Genomic DNA, 7,606 nt, shown 5'->3' with positions numbered 1-7,606 from the left:
CTGCCTTTGGTTCCAGTCGTGATTCCAGCCAGAGTTCTGGGGATAGAGCCCCTGTGGCTGACTCTCTGTTCTGCGGAGAGCCTGCTTAACGCTCTCCTCCCCGCTGGTGCTCTTTCTCTCAAATAAATTAAAAATCTAAAATAAATAAATAAATAAAATGAAATAGAACTTTACCAGGGTCTTTGGGAGGGAATAATGGGGAATTAATTACTTATTGAGTACAGAATTTCTGTTCAGGTTGATAAAAAATTTTGGAAATGATGATGTTTATGTAATATTATGAATGTAATGTCACTGAATTATACTCTTAAAAATGCTTTAAGTGGTAACATTTTTGTTACATATAACCACAACTTAAAAAAAAGATTATCCCTTTGATGCTATTATTATTCTGCAAAGCCATTAATTCAGTATTCATAATTTACTTTGCTGGGTACTTTCAGATACTGTCAATTTAAAATTGACAGATTTTACCTTTGCCTAAGTTATTTATTGGTCTTACATTTGTTTCTCTGTCAGTTTCATATTACATAGGAATTTAAATGTAGTTCACATTTTTGAAAGTTTTTTTACTTCTTCCACAGAGAGTGTGGCCTGCTTCTCAGCGAGATGTATTATATCTTTCTGCCATTCGAAAAATACCAGCCTTGACTGAAAATGACCCTGAAACTTGGATAGTGTGTAATTTTTCTGTGGATCATGACAGTGCTCCTGTAAGTGCATTTATATAAATTTGTATAGTTGTACAGTATGAAGCTAAATATACAGTGCAGAACGAAAGTGATAAACACATAGGACACACACAAATACTTGATAACATTTCTTAGACTTTGTTTTCTGTTGAATTGGCTTCTTGGGACATGATAGCCCATGTGTTATCCAAGGACAGCAGTCATGGCTGTGAACACCCACCCAGCAGGGGCTGTTTTCCTTTCCTCCTGAAGTTAGAGGAAACAGAACTGAATGGGTAAATAATGGAAGGCTGCTTTCCACAGTTCCCTCTCCAGCCATGATCAACTGCTAGCAAAACCTCTGTGGTTTCTATCTCAGTTTAGCTCCATCTACTGCTTAAGAGGAGAGAAAAAACATTCCTGATGTCATAACAGCTTGTTTTATTTATTGGTGCTTATAAGATTTGTTGCAGATGTTGATGAGCTGTAGTTTTAGATAACCTAATGTATTAGGCCATTAGGGATTATAAAATGCTAAGCATCTACTGCACTGATGTTTCGTTTCTGTTATTTGTTTTGGCAGCTAAACAATCGATGTGTCCGTGCCAAAATAAATATTGCTATGATTTGTCAAACCTTGGTAAGCCCACCAGAGGGAAACCAGGAGATCAGCAGGGACAACATTCTATGCAAGATTACATATGTAGCTAATGGTATGTATTTTGGGGTTTCTTTTGCTATTTGGGCATGTAGATTTTCATTCAGTCATTCACTATTATTTTAGTGATCTCTACACCCAACATGCGGCAACAACTCCTGACCCCCGAGATCAAGAGACACATGCTCTTCCAACAGAGCCAGCTAGGCACCCCTAGATTTTCTTCTTATATATCTAAAAGCCTTTTTAGTTTTTATCATTTAGATTAGTAATTTTTAATTTGGAGAGATGTGTATTGAAATTATCAGGAAACTTTGAAAATAGTCACGTCTAAATTTGATCCCAGAACTACTCTATCAGATTTTTTTTAGGCTGGGGCTAGGTAGATACATTTTAATACTTCCATATCTAGATGACTTTCACATATGCTTGGCTTTACGAACCATCTTACTATAGGGGCGCCTGTGGTTTGGTCAGTTGAGCATCTGCCTTTGGCTTGCATCATGATCCCGGAATCCAAAGATTGAGTCCCGCTTCGGGCTCCCTGCTTGGTGGGAGTCTGTCTGCTTCTCCTTCTCTGTTTCCCCCTCCCCCTGCTCATCCTCTTTCTCTCACTCTGTCTCTCAAATAAATAAAATCTTAAAAAAAAATCTTGTTACATATTTGTCTAATAAAATACATGTATAGTTAGGAATATAAGCAATACTAGTAAAGGAAATGAACAGTTCTGTTTCTCATTGTCAGGCTTTTTTTATTTCCTGGATAATTGCCTGCTTAGGATTCTTCTGACCCATTTCCCACCTACAGTAGTCATTGGAGTCCCTCTAATCAAATCCTCATGCCTTCTTTTTACGGGGACACAACTGCTACGGTGTTGAGTGATGTATTATTTGATTATAGTAAGAGTGACAAATCTATCTTACATAACCTAAAATGTTACTATATTAAGATTTGCTTATAATTTAGGGAGCAAAGAACATCTCAGATAGGTAATAGGTGCCTTCTTATTTGCTATGTGTTCTTGTGTGGTGGTTAGCATGAAGGAATTAATGGTCAGGATTTTAAGAGATGTTAACTGTTCCAATGTGAGAAATTTTTTAAAAGCAAAGGAACAAAATGAGTGTTTTACATACAAATGGAGAATTGTATCCCAACAGGTTTTAATTTCCCTTTATCTTGCAGTGAACCCTGGAGGATGGGCACCAGCCTCAGTATTAAGGGCAGTGGCAAAGCGAGAGTATCCGAAGTTTCTAAAACGTTTTACGTCTTATGTCCAAGAAAAAACTGCAGGAAAACCCATTCTGTTCTAGTGTTAACAGGTACTGGAAGATATATGTTATTCTTTTTTAAAAACTTTGACTAAGGGCAACCCCGGTGGTGCAGTGGTTTAGCGCTGCCTGCAGCCCAGGGCGTGATCCTGGAGACCCTGGATCGAGTCCAACGTCAGGCTCTCTGCATGGAGCTGCTTCTCCCTCTGCCTGTGTCTCTGCCTCTCTCTCTGTGTCTCTATGAATAAATAAATAAAATCTTAAAAAAAAAACCTTTGACTAATACGACTCTGCAGAAACTAAAATCTAGTTAATTGTTAGAAGTAGTTTCTGTGTTTTGAGATGTTCCCAGAGTTGTAATTGTAGGTTTTAGCCTTTAAAACATGTTATTTTTTTCTGCGTATATTAGATGTATTTGCTTATGCAAAGAGATTTTAACATTATGGAGCCATAGAACTCCAGTACAAATTCCCTATTTTTTTCCCTTCCCAGAAATTACTTTAGGTTCGTTGTCTTTTCTTCCATACTTTTGTATGTATGTTGTGAGTGACATATATTCTTAATTATTTTTTAAAAATGTGTTTATTCTCTACTTACTGTTGTACAACTTGCTTTTTCTACCTAACAATATATCTTGACTGTTATTGGATATAAAGATGTGAGACATATAAAACTGTCTCATTCCTTTAGAATTGGTTATATGAATGTTGCAGAATTTATTACCCAGTCCCACAGTAATGTCCCGTATTTTGACTGTTGGTGCCATGCTGAACGTCTTTGCACAAAGAGCTGGAATCTTTAGGTTTTTTAAAGAAATGATGTTAACATGGTTCATAAGTCAAAAAGTGTGAAAAGATAAATAGTGAAATTGATCCCTTGCCCCCTACTCACCCAGTTTTGCCCTCCCTCCAGCCCCAAATGAAAGAGTATAACTCCTGTTACTAGTTTGTTGTGTATCTTTCCAGAGAATTTTTTAAGCCTGAATAAGCAAATACAGGTGTATTCCTCCCACGCATACACTTTTGTTGTTGTTCAAAAGACGCTGTTCTGCATCTTGTTTTTCCACTTACTTTAGTTTAAAGGTCTCTGCTTAACAGCATGGACCACCTCCTTATTTTTTTGTGGCTATACAGTATTCATCATATTGATGTACATAATTTAACCAGTCCTCCACTGCTAGGTATTGAAGTCGTTTTCAGTCTTTGCTAGAACAATGTTAATAGTTATATCCACGTGCAAGTTTTATATGGGATAATGTTACTAGATATGACACTGCCAGCACCTCTGGGGGGGTTGTGCATTTGTAATGTAAGTATTGCCCCCCCGAGAGGTCTTATTAACTTAACGTCTCGCTAGCAATAAGACATTTGAGTGCCTGTTTCCCTGTACCCTCTCACACAGTGTATGAAACAGAACGTGGATTGTTCCCACCTTGATAGGCAAAACCACTCTCAGTGTAGTTTTTATTGTATTTCTCTTATTATGAATAGTTTGAACATTTCTTGGTCCATTTGAGAACAATTTGTATAGTTCTGTTTCTATGAACTCTCAATATGTGTCAACATTTAAATTTTTAATAGAGATTACCAAAGTAGAATTCATAAGCCACAAGTATATATGAATGTCCTCTCATTCTTACCTACATGGAATATTAAGTCATTGGCTGAGACATGTATATTTGTGAGTCTCTTTCTTTAGATAAAAGAATATGTTCAATAAGTATATAGTGACATATTATTAACTAATTCTGGTTTCTGATGCTGATTCTGGTTTATAGTATGCCTTTCTTAATAAATTTAGCCTTTGAGGTTTTTTTTTAATCAGATGGTAACATAAGAGTTGTTGCAGTGACATGGTAGATATTTAGCTTTTTCCAGAAAAGAGCTCACCTGAAAATGTCAGACAGGCTCTGGTCTTATCTGAACGGTTAGTGTTCTAGGATGCAGCCTGACTTCTGAGAGACTCTCTGCAAGCATAAATGTGTTGGTGATTTCTAGAATACCGTGTACTTTAGAATTGTTATGGCTAGATCTGGACATGAAGTTTGCTGGTCTGTCTCTGCGCTGTTACCTCAAATAAACTAGAAACCTGATGCCACTTGATGGTAGCAGTCTTGTCACCCGACTTAACTGGGTATCTCTCCCCACAGCCTTAAGATTTCTGAAGAATGCTATTTACTCTAATCAAGACCAAGGGTGTAGCTATAATCTGTTTTCTCTCTTCTTCACCTCTACCTTGAGCCTTGCTAACAAGCAGGGCAGAAAATATAACTATGTATTAAGTAAAAGAAATCAAAATGCAGTTATATGTAGAACATGCTCTGAACTATGTTCGAAAAGAAGATTAATTTTCTTAAGCATTTCAGGACGCTGGGTGGCTCAGCAGTTGGGCGTCTGCCTTTGGCTCAGGTTGTGATCCCGGGGTCCTGGGATCGAGTCCCATGTCCAGTTCCCTGCATGGAGTCTGCCTCTCTCTCTCTGTGTGTGTGTCTCTCATGAATAAATAAATAAAATCTTTAAGAAAAACTTTTTGGGCTGCCCGGGTGGTGCAGCGGTTTAGCGCCGCCTTCAGCCCAGGGCGTGATCCTGGAGACCTGGTATCGAGTCCCACATCGGGCTCCCTGCATGGAGCCTGCTTCTCCCTCTGTCTGTGTCTCTGCCTTTCTCTCTCTCACTGTCTCTCATGAATAAATAAATAAAATCTTTTAAAAAAATTTAAAAAATAAAACTTAAGCATTTGAAAAATACATACTAATATTATTAACACTTGCCTCAGGAGCTATTGGATTTGGGGGCTTGTTTTTATTGACCTGTTTGTGTGTATGTCTGTGTGTGCATCTGCGTACATGTGCACACAGTACCTGGAGAGCTGGGATTGAAATTCATCTCAGAGGAAAGAGGAAGCATTGTTTTTACGCGTCTGTGTATGTATGTAAAGACAGACCTGAAAAGATTCCCTGGCCAAAACTCAGCTCTGGCCTTCAGTCCAGTTGAGCTGCTTTCTGACAAAGAACCAGATTCAAACCCTAACACATGGTGAAAAAAATCATTGTTTACCTGATGTAATACTTGTTTCATAATGTTTGGGAAGAGGTATGTATGAAGTGGATCCTAGCATTAAAAGCTTAGGAAAGCTATCCTTTCTAATTTTGGTGATGAAAAAATAGTAGCTTTCAATAGTGTTTATCATCCTCAGCGAAATTCCATGAAGAGTGAATGAGAAAAAAAAAAAAAGAAGAGTGAATGAGGTCTAAAGATACTTAAAACTCACAGAACTCTTTTTTTTTTAAGAGAGAACTGGGTGGGGAAGGAGAGAGAGAATCATAACTAAGCAGGCTCCATGCTCAGTGCAGAGACCGATACAGGGCTTGACCTGATGACAAAATCAAAAGTCAGACACGTAACCAACTGAGCCACCAAAGTGCCCCTCATAGTCAGAACTCTTAAATTCATGTGACAATGTCTGAGTATGTTTGTTCCTAGAGCTTAAATACAACTTGTGAATTGTTGATAAATGGTATTGAATAATTTTTATTGAAGACCAAGAAGAAAGAGATTTTGGCTTTAGGGGTATAAATCCAGAGACCTCTAGTTTATTCTCTCCTTGCTTATCTATGACGTATTTCCCTTTTTTTCTAGCTTTCAAAACATTCCTTATGTCTTCTATTCCTTGCTAAGTTTCAAGTATGTAAGGTTTATAATTTTCTGGGTTTTTTATTTTTTATTTTTTTTAATTTTTTATTTATTTATGATAGAGAGAGAGAGAGAGAGAGGCAGAGACTTAGGCAGAGGGAGAAGCAGGCTCCATGCACCGGGAGCCCGACGTGGGATTCGATCCCGGGTCTCCAGGATCGCACCCTGGGCCAAAGGCAGGAGCCAAACCGCTGCACCACCCAGGGATCCCTAATTTTCTGTTTTTGAAAGTGAAAATCTTGAAAGCATACAGTTTTAAGAGAGATCTATGCATTCTATGAATTCAGAGGGTAGGAGGAACCTGTTTGGGTAGTCTTACAGCCGTTAGTAATAATATATTGCTTAATTTTTTACTTATTTTCTTTCCTGCAGTGACTGAAGCAAGGCTGTGTGACATTCCGTGTTGGAAGAAAAAATAAAAAACAAAATTGAATGCTCTAAGCTGGAACATAGGATCTATATAGCCTTGTCTGTGGCCCAACACCCTGGCCTTGTGTACAAAAATGAAGAAATATTGCAATAGCAAAGGTGAACATCTAACACTAGCTGTCTCCTGCTAGATCTCCTCGCTCAGCATATAACTATAAACACATGTAAACATTACATGTATATGGCTATATTTTTATTTGCTTGCTCCTAGAAGAGAAAAAAAATCAACTTTGAATCACAACTAGGAATTGATGCTTTAATTTTTGGGAACTTTTTCAGAATTTTTAATTTACTCTGGTCCAGCCTAAGATCCTCATTTGTATCAGGTTTTGTGCACAAAAGAAAAGCACAAAAGTTGAATGCATATGGGGCATGTGCTTTCTGTGCACCAAATATCTGGATGGGGCTCTTTTTTCAGGCCTGTGGTTAAATATGTGTTCAGAATTTTTTGACTTTTTTGCTTTGTATAATCCTAGAATTCATTGCTGCTGATTTCTATAATGATTCATGTCCCGTGTCTTAATAACTGAGGGCTGTCAATAACCTGTGATTTTGCCTTTTCTATAGTCTTACTCCTATGAAGAACCTTGGTTCTGACGGGGAAAGAATGAAAAGCTTTATTTTTTCCCCCAGGTATCTTTATGTTTCTATTGTATTTTTAGTTGTATACTGTGTGCTACAGATTTTTTTTCAGTTTGTTCCCAAACAGTTTGGTAATTCCTAAATTGGTTCTGCTTGCCTCCAAACAGAAATATAAAAATCTTGTGGGTATAAACTACTTTCTGGTACAGTGATAAGGATAAAACGAGCTCATGTTTTCTTGAAATTTGTAAGAGGATATATGGTATTGTTACAGCAAATCAGGCTGTTTTGATTTGACATTTGATT

General features: G+C 37.5%; 1 long non-coding RNA gene across 1 annotated transcript; it reads left to right on the top strand.

The window, feature by feature from the left end:
• Nucleotides 1–582: 582 nt before the first annotated feature.
• LOC129507923 (uncharacterized) lies at nucleotides 583–6,871 on the top strand. The gene is made up of 4 exons (XR_008664105.1): nucleotides 583–713; nucleotides 1,255–1,384; nucleotides 2,512–2,648; nucleotides 6,662–6,871. It is a non-coding gene; the product is annotated as an uncharacterized LOC129507923 (long non-coding RNA).
• The last annotated feature ends 735 nt before the right edge of the window (nucleotides 6,872–7,606 follow it).

Source organism: Nyctereutes procyonoides, unplaced genomic scaffold (assembly GCF_905146905.1).
Source record: "Nyctereutes procyonoides isolate TBG_1078 unplaced genomic scaffold, NYPRO_anot_genome, whole genome shotgun sequence".
In the NCBI taxonomy this organism is placed as follows: domain Eukaryota; kingdom Metazoa; phylum Chordata; class Mammalia; order Carnivora; family Canidae; genus Nyctereutes; species Nyctereutes procyonoides.
Note: the sequence above shows the minus strand (reverse complement) of the source record. Positions and strands in the feature narration are given on the sequence as shown.